Source organism: Ranitomeya variabilis, chromosome 4, assembly GCF_051348905.1.
Source record: "Ranitomeya variabilis isolate aRanVar5 chromosome 4, aRanVar5.hap1, whole genome shotgun sequence".
Classification (NCBI taxonomy): Eukaryota; Metazoa; Chordata; class Amphibia; order Anura; family Dendrobatidae; genus Ranitomeya; species Ranitomeya variabilis.
Window position 1 is genome coordinate 102,506,015 of NC_135235.1, and position 18,909 is coordinate 102,524,923.

An 18,909-nucleotide genomic window follows, 5' to 3' on the forward strand; every position below is an offset into this window, starting at 1 on the left:
ACACGCCAAAAGAATCAGGAACATTAACATAAAGTACCCACACACAGGACTTCGTATGGTGTGGGAGAGACTCGAAGAATGTTATGGCTCAATAGAAGCTATAGAAAATGCTTTGTATAAAAGAATTGATGATTTCCCCAAGATAGCAAATAAGGGTTATCAAAAGCTCAGGGAACTGAGCGACTTGTTAATGGAGGTACATGCTGCTCAGGCAGAAGGTGATCTACCAGGGTTGGCATTCCTAGACATTGCCAGAGGTGTCAACCCGATTGTCCAAAAGCTCCCTTACAACTTACAAGAAAAGTGGGTCAGTCACGGGTCCCGTTACAAACAGGCTCATAAGGTTCCATTTCCTCCTTTCAGGGTGTTTGTAGACTTTGTTGCTCAGCAGGCTAAAGTTAGAAATGACCCTAGTTTCGATTTCACTATGTCATGTACCACTGCCTCTGGTGTAAAACCCAGTAAAACACCAGTGGCAGTCCACAAAACTAATGTTGCCTCCACAGGTTTTCCTTACAGGGCAAGTAAGTCTTCTCCAGAAGAGGACAAACCGCAGGATCTCAGCAAACACTGCCCCCTACACAAGAAACCTCATCCTCTGCTAAAATGTAGAGCCTTCAGGGAGAAGTCTCTAGAAGACCGTAAGAGTTTCCTAAAGGAAAACAAGATATGCTTCAGATGCTACGCGACAACCTCACACTTCGCCAAGAACTGTGAAACCAGTGTGAAATGCACAGAATGTAGTAGTGTGGAGCACAACACGGCCTTACATCCTGGACCACCCTCAGGGGTATCGTCGCGAGTAGAAGAGTCTGCCGAAAAACAGATGGACACTGACATGGACACCCCAGTGGTCACCTCTCAGTGCACAGAGATCTGCAAGGAACTTGTAGCAGGAAGATCCTGCTCAAAGATCTGTCTTGTCAGAGTATTCCCAGCGAGCCAACGGGATAAGGCAATCAAGGTATATGCAATCTTGGACGATCAGAGCAACAGGTCTCTAGCTAAGTCCTTTCTCTTCGACACCTTCAACATTGCTGGTCCCGGCTCTCCGTACTCCTTGAAGACATGTGCAGGTACTGTCGAGACGGCGGGGAGGAGAGCAACTGGATTCAAAGTAGAGTCTATAGACGGTCAAACCTGCTTATCCTTGCCATCAATACTGGAGTGCAACCAGATTCCCGACAACAGGTCTGAGATACCTACACCAGAGGTAGCAGCTTATCACACCCACTTGAGATGTATAGCTCACCTGATACCAGAGCTTGACTAAGGAGCTCCTATCGTCTTACTTCTCGGAAGAGACATACTACGGGTCCACAAGGCTAGAGGACAGATCAACGGCCCACAAAACGCCCCATACGCTCAGAGACTTGACCTAGGATGGGTCATTGTGGGAGATGTCTGTTTGGGTGGAGCACACAGGCAGACATCAGTCAACAGCATGCTCACCAATACCCTCGAGAATGGACGCCCGTCTCTCTTCCAGCCATGCGAGAGCAGTTTCCTGATTAAAGAATTGCCACACCACACCCCTCCACCTTGTCCGTTAGCTGATCCTTCCTGTGAAGACCATGCATGCGACGGTGAGCAAGATCATATAGGGTGCACAGTTTTCCACAGGACAAGAGAAGACAACCAGGTAGCAACGTCCATAGAGGACAGACTGTTCTTGGACATCATGGAGCGAGAGATAGTAAGAGACGAATCAAAGAGTTGGGTCGCACCTTTACCATTCAAACCACAGAGGCAACGCTTACCCAACAACAGAGAACTTGTCTACAGTCGATTTGTCTCCCTTACGCGCAAACTGCAGAAGGCACCAGAAACAAAACACTTCTTTACCTTCATGGAGAGAATATTCCAGAGTGGCCACGCGGAAATTGCACCTGTACTTCAAGATTCCGAGGAACGTTGGTACTTACCTATTTTCGGCGTGTATCATCCGAAGAAACCAGGTCAGATAAGAGTGGTATTTGACTCAAGTGCCAGATACGAAGGCGTTTCCTTAAACGACGTCTTCCTGTCTTGTCCAGACCTCAACAACAGACTTCTGGGAGTACTTCTTCGTTTCCGCAAAGATGCAGTAGCATTTATGGCCGACATACAACAGATGTTTCACTGCTTCCTTGTTAAAGAAGAACACAGAAACTACTTGAGGTTCTTCTGGTACCGTGATAATGACCCCTACAAGGACATCGTGGAACATCGTATGAAGGTACACATCTTCGGGAACAGCCCTTCCCCTGCTGTCGCTATCTATGGCCTTAGACATTCAGCCAGAGAGGGTGAAGCGAAGTATGGATCGGATGTAAGATCTTTTGTGGAATAGGATTTCTACGTAGATGACTGCCTGAAATCCACACCCACAGAGGAGTCGGCAGTCAGTCTCCTGAAAAGGGCGCAAGAAATGCTCGCTTCATCCAATTTGAGGTTGCACAACATTGCTTCCAACAGCCAGAAACTAATTAGTCCATGAGCCAAGAACCAAATTTGACGATATCGGTACCAAGCGGAGTGACTAATTCTCTTTGGTATTTTTAGGTAGATGCATGTCTGTAGTTTATTTTTTGATATGATAGCCCTTACATATACGTAGCTTATTAACCCCTTCAGCCCTAGGCCTATTTGTACCCAAGTGCCTAAGCCAATCTGACCTGTGCCACTTCATGGGCTAATAACTTTGGAACGCTTTCACCTATCCAAGCCATTCTGAGATTGTTTTCTCGTGACATATTGTACTTCACGTCAGTGCTAAATGGGAGTCAATATATTTTACCTTTCTATATAAAAAAATGCTAAATATTCGGAAATTTTGGAAAAATCGGCAATTTTTTAACTTTGAAATTCTCTGCTTTTTACAAAAATACTGATACCCCCCATAATAGTTATTAATTTACACTCCCCACATGTTTACTTCATATTGGCATCATTTTGAAAATGAAACCTTATTGTTTTACGACGTAATAGGGCTTATAGTTTTATGCGCAATTTTTCACATTTACAGCAAAACCCACTTTTCAAAGGACCAAGTCACTTCTGAAGTCACTTTAAGGGGCTTACATAACAGAAACCACCCATAAATTACCCCATTTTGCAAACTACACCCCTCAAGCTGTTCAAAACTCATTTTTAAAAACTGTTAACCCTTTAGGTGTTCCACAGGAATTTTAGCATGAGCCAAGAACCAAATATGACGATATCGGTACCACCCGGAGTGACTAGATGTAGTATTTGTAACAAAATTTAATCCAAGTTATGTAAATACACACTGAACATGTCATGTGCATATATATATATATATATATATATATATATATATATATATATATATATATATATATATATATATATGTTACTCCATAATATCTTCAACATCGGACTCTGAATCTGACTGTTGTTCTACTGGCTCGTCTTCAGTACCCTTGTTCTGGCATGTCTGTAATCTGCACATGTCTGTGCACTTCAGGCCATTGCTGAGGCAAGTACACTGAGGAAGTTCACATGACCGCACACACTTGCAGGACAGTAGCTGTATAATAGCTTCTGGTGCTGGTGCCCCTTGCATCCACTTGACAACAAGCTTTCCGTCGTTATCTATCATCCAACCGCAGTCTGTTGGGTTTGCAACCCATGGCTGGCTCTGCAGACTTCTCCTCCAGATCGCAGCCTGGTAGTTTGCACGCAGTGCATGCATGAAAAGGCAGTCCTGGCAAGGAGGGAGTTGACTTGACTCTACCACTCCACGTCTGGCACAGAACAGCTGATAACGGAGCCTGTTTACCTCAGTTGTTTGGGTAGTTGGCAGGTACATGTGGCAGGTGATTTCCTGTAACTTCTCAAAAAGTTCGGTAGACACTTCCCATGAACGACCAACTTCCTGAAAGGCATCCTGGTATGTCTTGTTCATCTTCAACTGCTTGAGTGTCGTCATCTTCCCACGGCCAGCGAATGCACTGACGGTGTCACAGCCTGTAAATGCATGCATACCAATCAATGAATCACATACGCTGCCTCCCAATGTTCGGCTCAGAGTGGTGATATCCAGGAATCTTGTCCGGTTCTGTGTACCGCATTTCTGGAACAGGTGGGATGGGATTTTGTGGCACATGCCCAGACACAGGACCATGACATCAGTATCCTCCGAAGTGATGATGACCGACTTGTAACCAGATTCTGCTGCATGAAGAGCATGGAGAAGGAGGCGTGTGTCTGCTTCTTCTTGATTTGACTTAAGGTCAGCAGCCTCTTCCCACTGTTCTTTGGTGATCTTAAAGCAGAGCTGCTCACATGTGACATACAGCTCCTTCTCCTCAAGCTTCTCCCTGTGGTGTTTCGCCTTCCATTCTTCTACCAGAAACTTTATGAGACTTGCCTTGTTGGAGGAACTACTTAGAAGCTTTTTCCACTGCTGGATGTTGTGCCCATGTTGAATGTTCTTGAAATGGATCCCTGTGCCTTCATATCTGTTGACTCTTTCTGTATCTTTGATGGATGTCTCCTTGTAGACGTCAAAGACAATATCAATGCGCTTGCTCTTAGCACCCTCATGGATAGCGCGACTCATTGCTGTGCCTGCTAGCTGGCCAAATGTTGCATTGTTTCCCTTCAGTTTCTGAACCAGGCTCATCCCATCAATGATGGTTGCAGAGGGCTCGGGGATCACTTCTGCAGGACGAGCATTCCTCTCCAACTCCCTTGCGAGGGCAGCCTTGTTGGTCTTGCGGATAGACCCATCACCATTGGCAAGTGCCCATGGCAATGGACCCAGGGGATGAGTCAAGACATCACTCATTTGTAGCTTTCTGTTCTCAGCTACAAGTATCATCTGGCCAAATAGGTTTCTGTCAGCCTTCAAAATTACCTCCTTGCCAAGACCTTGTCTGCGTGTCTTCATTTGGATGTTAGAGAACGTTTTAAGTTTGTTCTTCGTCATCTTGTCATGAAACAATGTAGTTGGCTTATCGGTACCCAAACGCTCATCCTTGAATGTTTGATATGCATCCTCTCCTATACTGTATGCCCCTTGAAGGTCTTTGGCTACATCTGGTGGTGCTACAGTCGCTGTTGACAAACTGATAAGTTCACCATTATGCTCTTTGTTGAAGGGGTTCACCCAACCTGTCTCCAGCAGTTGAACGAAAGATTGGACATCGGCTTCATCTCTTCTAATCCTAGACACCTGTAGGTCTGAATGGCTGAAGTCAGTATATTGTTGGCCTACCAGGGCCCTCAGCTGCCTCAAGTACATACTGCGGTACTCTGATGTCAGGTAGAACCTGGAAACAGCTCCAACTTTGAGGCTGAAGCCTTTTGTGCCCCCTGGTGTCTGGGTGTCTTTGTTGATTGTCTCTTCAATGGTCTGGTCCACAGGAATTCGTCCAAAAGGATTCTTGCTACCGATCTGGACCGAAAAGCCACCTTGCATGAAGTATTCATGGACCTCTGGGTGTTCTATGGGCAGCCGAGACATTGTGGCATAGTAATAGGTTAGGTATCGGGCATAGTTGACCTTGTCATAGGCAAAACACCATGGTATCATCTGTCGGATTGCTCCTAGGTGAAGCATCCAGTTGCCTTCTCTTGAAGCTCGAACCAGGGCCAGCATGGTCTCGACCATGTCCAAGTATGACATCCAGAATGCTGAGAGTTGTTCATTTCTGAGGGTCTCAAGATAAACTTGAAAGAGCTTCAGGGTAAGTGTGCAAGATTCATTATCCAAGAGCTTTTCGAAGGATCCCTGCGACACACTGATGCGAAAGTTTGTGATGTTCTTCAGTGTTTCATCCAGATGGTGAAGGTCCCTTGCATGGTTTTCTTCTAGCCATGGAAGGAAGTTTTTCCATGCAAGCCTCATAAGTGCTTCATAGACCAGCTTGTGTAGTCTCACTGCTCTGTTGTACCTCCGGCCGTCCATCACTCCAGACACTGATCCTTCAGCGATTACACCGGATTCAACACACAGATCTCTAAGGCCTGCATCCTGAAATCTGTTCCCTATGATAGAGAGGAGATTACAGATTGTGTGGAAGACACCCATTCTAATTATAATGTTCTTGAACTTCTCCTGTTTCCAGATAACCTCGGCAGCTTTGGCATAGAGTGCTTGATCAAACACACACACAATTCTGTTAAGCTTCAGGGTCTGCATGATGGCATGTGTTTGCTCCAAGACTTCATTCACAGTGGACATGGCTGTTGCAGGAGCATTGATAGTGGGCAGGTAGCTTACAGTGTCCTGGGCCACTACAATGTCGCTGCGGATTTTTATGTTGAACCCAGTCCAACTGCTGGTGGTCTGATCCTCATGGTCTGACATTCTAGCCAGAAGCCAGATATGGTTTTTGGTTTTTGAATCCTGGACCTCCTTGGTAGTGTTAACATTCGAAGTCTCAATCCTGGGTGGCTCTCCCCGCTGCCCAACATTGTATATCGGTAGCATTAATTCTGTCAGAGTTATGCTTCTTTTCTTCGACTTGGTTACATCTGGCAGGACTTTCTTTGTCACAGAGCATGCAACATTGGACTGAACAGCAATGCCATTGACTCTATGAGATGTACCTGCTCCACTTAGTGTCTCCTCAAGTCTGTCAATGTTATCCCAGGCCAGGGTTGTGAACACACCTGGGTAGATACTTGCTGGCATTGGGATGTCATCCTTTGAACATTCCAACTTCTGGATACAAAGGGCTGTATCGATCTCCTCAGCCATTGAATATGACACACAGTGGCCAAGACGATTCAGAGTTCGAATCAGTTCTGTATTGCCGGTCAAAGACTTAACTGCAAAGGATAGCAGTACGTGCTTTGGTGGCTTTGTCTTTCCATTGGTAACAGCAAAAACCAAGTCACTGCCGAAGGATGTGGCAAGACGTTGAGCTCTTTCACAGGTAGTTTGGCACTCACAATCTCCTGTAAGCAGGGTTTGCAGGAATTGAGTGACTAATGCAGGAACGACATTCTGATCTGTATTGGGAGGCCATGGCTGACTCACATCTTGCTTCTTGATCTCATTCCTTAGCTGCATTGCTGCTTTGGTTACGATATCTCCAGAGTTAGCAGCTCTTGCTTCTTGCAGATCTTTTGTCATGCTGTGTACTTGCCGGACAAGGTCGTCCATTGATAGGCTACATGGATAGACTAGAAGCTTACCTTTCTCATCTGAGAGAAAGCGGAGTGATTCCCCAATCTCTGTTTCAAGTTTTCGTCGAACATGTTTCTTTGTCGATGGTTTCAGTTGGATGATACCACGGGATATCATTAATCTCTCAAGCCTAGATGTGAGGTTTATCATAGGCAGTACTTCTGGGTTTGGGAACAATTTAGTCCTTATATACAAGAAGAGTTCTTCAAGGGCCTCTTTCTCTGCCTCTTCGTAGCGTACTTCCTCGCTTTCGACCTGATTTTCAGCTGCACTAGACCTACAGGCCACTTGGGAATCAAGTCTGCAGAGAAGACCGGAGAGTCCTGTTCAGCACAGAACGTGTATGTGTCAGTGTGTGTGCGTGTGTTGGGGCACCTCAGGGTGTCTTCAAATGTGACATAGCCCCCTAGATTTCTTCCAGTAAAATTTGCACTCCAAAAGTCATTTGGCGCTCCTTCCCTTCCGAGGCCTGCCGTTCCCCAATACTGCAGTGTACGACAACATATCGGGTGTTGTTGTGTTCGGGAGAGATTGGTGAACAAATAGTGGGGTGCATTTTTTGCTGGTACACCTCTTAAAAATAAAAAAATGAGCCTAAAATGACACCTTCATGTAAAAAATGCACTTTTTCCATTTTCTCAACCAAGTGTTTCCAACTACTGTGAAACACTGGTTGGGTCAAAGTGGTCACTATACCCCCTAAAAGATTCCTTGGGGGTGTAGTTTCCAAAATAGGGTCACTTTTTGGGGTTTCCACTGTGGGGGTACCTCAGGCAGCCTTCAAATGTGACATGGCCCCCTAGATTTCTTCCAGTGAATCCGCCACCCAAAAACCACATAGCGCTCCTTCCGTGTTGAGCTGTGCTGTGTGCCCATACTTTAGTTTACGAGTACATGTGGGGTGTTTCTATAAACTGCAGAATTAGGGTAACCAAGTTTGGGTTTGCCGTTAACCCTTGCTAGGTTGCAGGTAAAATTGGATTACAATGTAATATCTGGAAAAAAAATGAAATTTTGAAATTTCGCCTTCATTCTGCTAAAATTCCTGTGGAACACCTAAAGGGTTAACAGTTTTTAAAAATGAGTTTTGAACAGCTTGAGGGGTGTAGTTTGCAAAATGGGGTAATTTATGGGTGGTTTCTGTTATGTAAGCCCCTTAAAGTGACTTCAGAAGTGACTTGGTCCTTTGAAAAGTGGGTTTTGCTGTAAATGTGAAAAATTGCGCATAAAACTATAAGCCCTATTACGTCGTAAAACAATAAGGTTTCATTTTCAAAATGATGCCAATATGAAGTAAACATGTGGGGAGTGTAAATTAATAACTATTATGGGGGGTATCAGTATTTTTGTAAAAAGCAGAGAATTTCAAAGTTAAAAAATTGCCGATTTTTCCAAAATTTCCGAATATTTAGCATTTTTTTATATAGAAAGGTAAAATATATTGACTCCCATTTAGCACTGACGTGAAGTACAATATGTCACGAGAAAACAATCTCAGAATGGCTTGGATAGGTGAAAGCGTTCCAAAGTTATTAGCCCATGAAGTGGCACAGGTCAGATTGGCTTAGGCACTTGGGTACAAATAGGCCTAGGGCTGAAGGGGTTAATAAGCTACGTATATGTAAGGGCTATCATATCAAAAAATAAACTACAGACATGCATCTACCTAAAAATACCAAAGAAAATTAGTCACTCCGGGTGGTACCGATATCTGGCCCGGCTCATGGACTAAATGGCAGCCTTTCCCTCTCAAGATTACTCAACCGATTTAAAAGACTTGGATTTAAGCACGGACTCCCTTCCCATGCAGCGGAGCCTGGGTTTACTCTGGGATTTGAAAAAGGATGCATTCACCTTCCAGATCAGCGAAGAAGAGAAACCCTTCACGCGTAGAGGCGTCCTGTCCATTGTGAACAGCTTGTACGATCCTCTGGGATTTGTAACCCCTGTGACTATCCAAGGTAAAATGATGTTGAGAGACTTCACCCGAGAGACGTCCGATTGGGATGATCCGCTTCCCAGCGAAAAAAGAGACTTGTGGGTAAGATGGAAGAACTCTTTAGAAGCCTTGTCAAGTCTCTACGTGGCACGACCATATGCTTCTGTGCCATCAACAGAAATCAAGATGCAAAGGCTTTGTATCTCCTGCGATGCCTCGACCAAAGCAATTGCGGCAGTGGCATATTTGAAAACAACTGACATCAATGAACAATGCCACGTAAGGCTTGTTATGAGCCAGACAAAACTGGCCCCACTCCGTGAACACACAGTACCCAGACTGGAACTCTGTGCAGCCCTGCTAGCAGTAGAGATAGCTGAGCTTATCTCGACAGAAATGGACCTGGAAATCAAAGAAGTCGAGTTCTACACTGACAGCAAGGTAGTGCTGGGGTACATTTGCAATGAAACTCGTCGCTTCTATGTCTATGTCAGCAATCGGGTGCTAAGGATCAGGAGACCCACCGAACCTAAACAGTGGCACTATGTGTCCACAAACCACAATCCCGCGGACCACGCAACCAGATCCGTTGAAGCAAGTCACCTTAAGGACACGACCTGGTTTACTGGCCCTACATTCTTATACCGTTCGACGCCATACATGGACGAGTCAAACATCTTTGAACTGGTAGATCCAGAGGCAGATGAGGAAATCCGCCCTCAGGTATCCGTTCTACGTACGGTGACTAAAGACAATCACCTCAAATCCCACCATTTCAATAAGTTCTCAACTTGGAACTCGCTTGTTCGTGCCCTCGTTTGTTTGATTCATGTGGCTCGGTCCTATAAGTCAACGTCACCCGCCATTCAGAAACCTTGCAAGGGTTGGCATCACTGCAAGCTTGCCTTTACCGTTCCAAACATGGAAAATGCCAGACCATTGACTTCGCTTTCTAGTGACTGAGGATCCGACCATTCTCACTCCTGCCATGTTACTTACTCAGAAAGCCAGCGTTCTCAGCGCTCCACCTGGAGGATTTAGCAACAAGGACCTTTACAGACGGCAATGGAGACAAGTCCAAAGTCTCTCCAATACCTTTTGGGACAGATGGAGGAAGCAGTACCTCTCCACCTTACAACCAAGGAAGAAGTGGCAGACCGACAGACCAAACATCAAAACCGGTGATGTCGTTCTCATGAAAGACAGCCAGTCTCACCGTAATGAGTGGCCACTAGGCCTCATCACTGAAGTATTTGCAGCGCCCCAGAGTCCTGGTCGTTGCAGTACTGTGGCTCCGCCACTATGGGGAGCTATGGTACGTCTGATGGCACTGAAGGAGTTCATCTGATCAGGTATCACAGACACCAATACATTTCACAGCCGGGCCTCCGGGGGGAGCTAAGGGTTCTATTCATTAGGCCACTCCCCACCATAGTGGGTAAACTGGGGGGTCAGGCAGGAAGTTAGAGGAGAAGCTGACTGGGTTGGAACCAGGCAACACCTTGTGGCAGAGGGTGTTGTGGGGGGAAGATACAGTAGGGTCTCTGTCAGGGGTGGGATCCTGACAGAGGCTTGGCAACTTGAACGAACGTAACGGGACCGTGCCTGCTCAGGATAGCGGCGGTGCCCAAGAAAGGATCAGAAGCGAGATAGATTGTGCTGAGTGAGAAACGAGATCATAGCAATAGGAGAATACCAGTAGGAGTCGTGCTGTAAGACCAAAGCAACATCCTACTGAGGCGCATAACCGGTGGCCGGAACGCCGAGGGAGTATTATAATATCCAGCTTCAAGCAATACTCTAAACAGCGGCAGGACAGTCAGTCTAAGGCGGGCTGTCTAACTCAAATCACCTATGCAGTCTTGGGGGCCAACTTGTGGAGAGGGGCAACTCTAGGGTCCCGGAAGAGCTCCGAGCCTACCCGTCAAACGGGTGCCGTCCCAACCAGAACATCAGGGAGGGACGGAGGATTAGCAGAACATCATCTAATCGAGTTGTGAGGGAACTTAAGAAACAGACACAACAGTTGTGGGGTACTTTCCGTAAGCACAGCAGGGAAGGACCACAACACCTAGCGCTAGGGGGAAGGCGCAGATTTCCACCTGTGAAGAGAACTCTGGAGGTGCCATTGGACCGGCCGGACTTGCGCAGCCTGGTGAACCGTATTCCGGACTGAGGACCCAGAGATCTTCAGTAAAGAGGTAAAGAGACTGCAACCTGGTGTCCTCGTTATTTACCGCGACCTGCACCCCACAACTGCACCGTTACCGTCACCACCATCTACATCTACCTACCACTGACTGTGCGCCCCTTGGCAGGGTCACGGATCGAGCCTAGCCACCGTGACAACCCCAGAGCAGAGACTCAGAGGCCCGGTACCGGGTACCCCTCGGCCCTGCGGCAGTGGGGGGCGCTACATATTCCCAAGCAAAGATGGGAAGGTCCGTAAGGTCGAGGTCAAAGTAGGCAAGTCCGGGGAAAGTAAACTATTCCTCAGACCGGTGGCGGAACTTGTCTTGCTGTTTTCGCCAAAGGAACCTGTAGGTGGCATCGGTTGATGCCAAGCGGCGAGTGTTCTGCCCTTCCTAACGAAGGACAGGGGTTCGTCCAAGCATTAAAGTTTCACTGCTATAGTTTGGTTTTGCTGTGTTATAGCACCACCCAGTGGTGGATAAATTTATTACCTGTGTTTTTCTTAGTAATCATTAGAGTGTTGCATTCTGGGTTGCACCAAAGCATCATGGGATAGGGGAATTCCCCATTTTTCTCTCTGTGTATTTTCCTGTACACTCGTGTTAATCTGCTGTGTTGGAACTACTTCACTTACTTGCCACCCTGGTTAGTTTATCCGGTAAGATTGCTATCCCTGTTCCTGCAATATAGTGTTCTATAGAATGTGATTACTGTATAGCAACTAGTACCCGGGAAATCTATTATCTGTCAGTTACTGTATGTAGTTGCATGTAGAAGTTGCATCATCCTGTATGCTTTCCCTGCTAGTTATAAGTATCAGTTGTGCTGTTATTTGCCCAATACTTACCCAAATAATTTGTATTCTTATAGTTTTACCGCATTTCAATACCTGTTACCAATAAACAAGTTAGACTACAGAGAACAGTCTGCTTATTTTGGAAGACAGAAGTGGTTTATGCTGTATGTTGGATCACACACCGTATCAACGTGTATGAAGACAGAACACGCGCATTGTGTGGGTCTATCCGCCGGTTTGATAGCTTGCAACAGCCGTAATTTGTACCCCGTAAAACAGAGACGTTTAACACCTTATGAACTGTAATCTTGCTTAGGTGTAATTGTCGAGCACATGCACGCACAGATTTTTTTAGGGCTCCTTAGGTAGCTATCCCGTATAGCCTCTACAGACTCGTCACTGACTGATGGCCCACAAGAATGGGGTTTCTCCACCAAACTGACGGTTTCCTTCAACTGCTTATCCCACCGAGTAATGTTATTCCTATGTGGTGGCGCTTCGTTATAAACGCGCCGATATTCACGTAGCACTTTGGTCACGGATTCGAATTTAGCAAGCCACAGAACACACTGAACTTTCCTTTGTACCCTCCACATCTCAACTGGCATGGAAAACCACACAGCTGGCATAAGCTTGTGGTTGCATGATGTCACAGACCTGGCAGTGTATTAATCAGAGTTCAGTTTATCAGGGGTTAATCTGACTGGGGGCTCAGCAACAGCTTAAGGGTATGTGCACACGTCCGGATTTCTTGCAGAAATTTCCTGAAGAAAACCGGAAATTTTCTGCAAGAAATCCGCATTTTTTTTTTTTTTGCGTTTTTTTTTCCGTTTTTTTTTTGCGTTTTTTTTAGCATTCTGCAAGCGTAATTAGCTTGCAGAATGCTAAAGTTTTCCAAGCGATCTGTAGCATCGCTTGGAAAACTGACTGACAGGTTGGTCACACTTGTCAAACATACTGTTTGACAAGTGTGACCAACTTTTTACTATAGATGCTGCTTATGCAGCATCTATAGTAAAAGATAGAATGTTTAAAAATAATTAAAAAAAATGCTTATACTCACCTGCAGACCTCAGCGGCGTCCGTTCCGTATAGATGGTGTGTGCGCGCAGGACCTTCCATGACGTCGCGGTCACGTGAGCGGTCACATGACCGGTCTCGACCAATCACAGGACCGTGACGTCATCGCAGGTCCTTCACCGCACACCAGCTACAGGAACCGAAGCGGCAGCATGCAGCTGAGAGGCGGGAAGACATCGAAGGTGAGTATAGGACTATTTTTTATTTTAATTCTTTTTTTTTTTTTACCACTTATATGGTGCCCAGTCCATGGAGGAGAGTCTCCTCTCCTCCACCCTGGGTACCAAACGCACATAATCTGCTTACTTCCCGCATGGTGTGCACAGCCCCGTGCGGGAAGTAAGCAGATCAATGGACTCCTAGGTGTGCGGAATCCCCGCAATTCCTCATTTTTAATGAACATGTTGCTTTTTTTTCCGCGATGCGATTTTTTCGCGGAAAAAATCGCAACATTTGCACAAAAAATGCGGAATACACTGTAAATAATAGGAGGCATAGGTTTGCGTTTTTTTCGCGTTTTTATCACGTTTTTATAGCGAAAAAACGCAAAAAAAACGCAAAAAATCCTGAACGTGTGCACATGGCCTAAATGCGTTTGTGTTGTTTCATTGGTTCTTGTTATCTCTCCTCATGAACAGGTCTGATATGATTGGGCCAGAGAAAGGGCGCCAAAATGTAAACTATAAAAGTGCACCATGACTTTATGGACACACTGTATTAGGTTGTCATATTGAATATGTCGTCATAAGTGTTGAGCACAAGTGCCCGCTACTCCAGTTTCCATCAGTTGCTCAGCTATGCACCGAATATCGCAGGTGCTCGAGTCCCTGCCCTGCATGTTTTGTGACTGTTAGGCCAGGATCACACATGTGAGAAAAATGGCCGAGTCTCGCATGTTAATACCCGGCATTGCTGCCGTCACTCAGGAGCAGAGCGTGCGGCCGCATAGCAATACATGTAGCCGCACGCTCCGCTCCTGAGTGACGGCGACAATGCCGGGTATTAACATGCGAGACTCGGCCGTATTTCTCGCATGTGTGATCCCGGCCTTAGACAGCACAAAAGGATACAAGCGGGGATCTGCGAATCTCCCTGCATACCCGAGCACCCGATGCAAACTTGAGTAGCGAGCACTTGCGATCAACACTAGCCGTCATATCGTCATTTTTTTTATCTTTTGAAATTAAAAAAAACAATTCTAATCCCAACTGCAAAGAATGGAAAAATACACTTTTTTTTGTTTTATAACATTTATCTAGCCAAGGAGAAATTTTTTTTTTTTTTTCATTTTGATAGGGTCTACCACAGTGAACTTTTAAAAGGAACCAATATGAAAAATTCCCTATTGTTGCTGGGTACCAGCTGGTAGATCTCGGCGGGCGCACTGTGCATGTACCCTCCATTTTTTCCCAGGAAGATGACGTGGATGGCCGGGGGACAGAGCAGGAGGGTCAGGGGATGGCATAAGCATCGGGGGGAGGGTAATGTGCCCAATTTCTCTGATATGCTAGATCATATCAAAGGGAGAATTAATTGTCAATCTGACTTTTTTTGGGTGAATAACAGCAATCACATGAAGGGACTAGACAGGTCCTGATCATGTTCTCTGGGGTCTTAAGGCCCCGTCTCACATAGCGAGATCGCTAGCGAGATCGCTGCTGAGTCACTAGTTTTGTGACGCAACAGCGACCTCAGTAGCGATCTCGCTATGTGTGACACGTACCAGCGATCAGGCCCCTGCTGTGAGATCGCTGGTCGTGTCGGAATGGCCTGGACCGTTTTTTGGTCGTTGAGGTCCCGCTGACATCGCTGAATCGGTGTGTGTGACACGGATTCAGCGATGTCTTCACTGGTAACCAGGGTAAACATCGGGTTACTAAGCGCAGGGCCGCGCTTAGTAACCCGATGTTTACACCCTGGTTACCAGCGTAAATGTAAAAAAAAACAAACAGTACATACTCACCATCTGATGTCCGTCAGGTCCCTTGCCGTCTGCTTCCTGCTCTGAGTGCCGCCGTACAGTGAGAGCGCAGCAGTGACGTCACCGCTGCGCTCTGCTCTCACTGTACGGCGGCTCAGTCAGAGCAGGAAGCAGATGGCAAGGGACCTGACGGACACCGAAAGGCGAGTATGTACTGTTTGTTTTTTTTGGTAACCAGGGTAAACATCGGGTTACTAAGCGCGGCCCTGCGCTTAGTAACCCGATGTTTACCCTGGTTACCCGGGTGCTGCAGGGGGACTTCGGCATTGTTGAAGACAGTTTCAACGATGCCAAAGTCGTTCCCCTGATCGTTGGTCGCTGGAGAGAGCTGTCTGTGTGACAGCTCCCCAGCGACCACACAACGACTTCCCAACGATCACGGCCAGGTCGTATCGCTGGTCGTGATCGTTGGTAAATCGCTATGTGAGACGGGGCCTTTAGTTATCCCCCGTAGCTGAGACCTTGGAGAGGGGGGCGCTATACCGTTATTTCTTAGTGACGTTAAAAAGCGGCGCTGAGGAGTAAGTACCCTTATATCACCACCCTAACCCAGTTAAAAAAAATAATAAAAAATAAATATTTGCTATGCTGCACACAAAAAAAATCTGTAGTATGAAAATATAAAATTATTTAGCCAAAACTGCAAATTGCATCTGGAAATAAAAAATACGCTAAAATTGCTGTTCTTCAATCACAGCGCCTCCCAAACAATGTAATAAAAGGAATTAAAAACGCACCTCACAGTTGTAGCAAAAATATCAGATCAGAGAGCAAATATCAAGCTCTCACACAGGTGTATGTACAGAGGAGCTACTGGTCCGGGAAAATGGCAACTATTTATAGTTGTCTGTGTGTACATACGTATGCACACACGTATACGAGATACGTGTGATCGTTCGTGTGTGTACGCGTGCGATCGTATGTGTGTATACATATATGTGATATTCTGTGTGTATGTAGTATGCGATCGTGTGTGTGTACGTGTGTGATCGTGTGTGTGTGTGTGTATACATATATGTGATATTCTGTGTGTATGTAGTATGCGATCGTGTGTGAGTACGTGTGTGTATACATCTATGTGATATTCTGTGTGTATGTGTGTGTGCGATCGTGTGTGTACGCGTGCGATCGTGTGTGTACGTGTGTGCACATGTGTGTATATACAGTACATCTATGTGACATTCTGTGTGTATGTAGTATGCGATCGTGTGTGTGTGTGTGTATACATCTATGTGATATTCTGTGTGTATGTGTGTGCGATCGTGTGTGTACACGTGTGTGTGTGTGTGTGTGTGTGTGTGTATATACAGTACATCTATGTGATATTCTGTGTGTATGTAGTATGCGATCGTGTGTGTGTGTATACATCTATGTGATATTCTGTGTGTATGTGTGTGCGATCGTGTGTGTACACGTGTGTGTGTGTGTGTGTGTATATACAGTACATCTATGTGATATTCTGTGTGTATGTAGTATGCGATCGTGTGTGTGTATACATCTATGTGATATTCTGTGTGTATGTGTGTGCGATCGTGTGTGTACACGTGTGTGTGTGTGTGTGTGTGTGTGTGTGTATATACAGTACATCTATGTGATATTCTGTGTGTATGTAGTATGCGATCGTGTGTGTGTGTGTGTATACATCTATGTGATATTCTGTGTGTATGTGTGTGCGATCGTGTGTGTGTGTGTGTGTGTGTGTGTGTGTGTGTGTGTGTGTGTGTGTGTGTATATACAGTACATCTATGTGATTCTGTGTGTATGTAGTATGCGATCGTGTGTGTGTGTACATGTGTGTGAGTGTGTGTGTGTATACATCTATGTGATATTCTGTGTATGTAGTATGCGATCGTGTGTGTACGTGTGTGTGCGATCGTGTGTGTACGCGTGCGATCGTATGTGCACGTGTGTGTGTGTGTGTGATTGTGTGTGCACGTGTGTGTGTGTGTGTATATACAGTACATCTATGTGATATTCTGTGTGTATGCAGCATGCGCTCGTGTGTTTATGCGTGCGTGTACACGTATGCGTGTGGTATGGCCGTTATCGCATTGCCCTGCAGTCACACTGCCTTATTGTTGCCGCACGACAAGCGCCATAAACACAAAACCCAAGTCACTCGGGCAGCGCTGTATTTATTTACCCCACTTTGAAAGCGAATGAGGTCAATGAAATCTACAACTTGTGCCCTAAAAACACAACCCCCTGTACATGTGTCAGCAGAAAAACAGAAAAGTTACGGGTTTTGTGAAAAGACTAAAAAACTAAAGCACGTAAAGAGAACTATCCGGTCCTGATGGGGTTAGCAGCCGGCTAGCCATGAGGATGGGCTGTAATCTGCCGTCCGGGTCCTGCCCGGTAATGTGACAGTCAGGTGACAGCGGCTCCGGTCCACAGGCCCGGTCCGGGAGCTGCTGTCATGTGGTGAGTGCACGCTCCCGGCTCTGCTACATCCACCGCCCGGCACCGACCACACACACGCCATAGCCGCTACTCACCCCGAGCCTCCAGGTTCATCTATCTACTGCCGTCCGTGCTGCGAGCGGCTCAGTGACGTATATGGTGCGCGCGGTGACCGGGGGAGGGGGAGGAACATTCCAGGCCCTTCTGGGTTACCGGGAGGGGGAGCAGCAGCACCGAGCGCCGCACACACGTGACGTCACCGCCAGCCTGGGAACTCCCCGAAGCTTCTCCAGTGCCGGGAGCTGAGAGGAGGACGGCGCCGGGGGCGTCCTTATTAACCACTTCATCACCACAGCATTTTCACCCCTCACTGCTAGCTCCATTTATTTGTTTTTACTTGATTTGTTGGGCTGCAGCGTAAGGCCAGGTTTACACTGAGCTTATTTTCAGGAGTTTTCAACACAAACCTGTTCAGGAAACGCCCTTTTTTAGGGCCAGGAGTTTTCCTGAAGCTTTTTGGCAGCCTATTGATTGGACGGTGCTTAGTTTGGGGAGGTTTCCCTCAGGAGCAACGACCCGGTTTTATCCAACCCACTTCAGAAAGAAGAAAAGCTCCAGAAGCTCCTCCATAAGGCTACTTTCACACTAGCGTCACTTGCTGTCCGTCGCAATGCGTCGTTTTGGAGAAAAAACGCATCTTGCAAAGTTGCCTGCAGGATGCGTTTTTTTCTCCATAGACTTGCACTAGAAACGCATTGCGACATATGGCCACACGTCGCATCCGTCGTGCGACGGATGCGTCATGTTTTTTTTTTTTTTGACCGTCGGCACAAAAAAAGTTACATGTAATTTTTTTGTGTGTCGTGTCTGCCATTTCCAACCGCGCATGCGCGGCCAAAACTCCGCCCCCTCCTCCCCGGAACTCACAATGGGGCAGCAGATGCGTTGAAAAACTGCATCCACTGCCCCCGTTGTGCTACTTAACACACTGTACGTCGGGCCGACGGTTTGCGACGGCCCGTACCAATGGACTAGTGTGAAAGTAGCCTCAGCGGCAAAGTGAATTTCTCATAGAAATGAACGAAGAGTTTTCACTAAAAAACGCTCAGTGTGAACAAAACCAAACTGTGACATTGCAAAGTGCGCTTCATCCGTCACTGGCAGCAGTTTGTGCACTAAGGGTACCGCCCAAAGCGCCGCCCCCTTCTGAACGCGCCGTGATTCCGGATGTGTCATTGCACACATCCGGAATCTCCGCACCTCATACATTTACCTTGCGGCGACGGAGCGTCGCCACAAGGTAAACAGACATGCTGCGTTCTAAAAGACGCGCCACATGTCCGGAATTGCAGGGCCGCCGGATGCGTGTTACC

The 18,909-nt window shown here is 46.5% G+C and overlaps 1 protein-coding gene across 5 annotated transcripts in view; it reads right to left on the reverse strand.

Moving 5' to 3' along the window:
• The window catches only part of HERC4 (HECT and RLD domain containing E3 ubiquitin protein ligase 4), a 158,131-nt gene extending 140,307 nt beyond the window's left edge, over positions 1–17,824 (reverse strand). For 2 of the 5 annotated variants that reach the window (XR_013214510.1, XR_013214512.1), the window contains exon 1: positions 17,632–17,804. The gene's annotated coding sequence lies outside the window, so the exon portion shown is untranslated. Of the gene's footprint in view, positions 1–17,631 lie in introns of all 5 variants that reach the window. The other 3 variants (XR_013214511.1, XM_077258985.1, XM_077258983.1) reach the window with 3 other exon arrangements.
• Between the last annotated feature and the right edge of the window lie 1,085 nt (positions 17,825–18,909).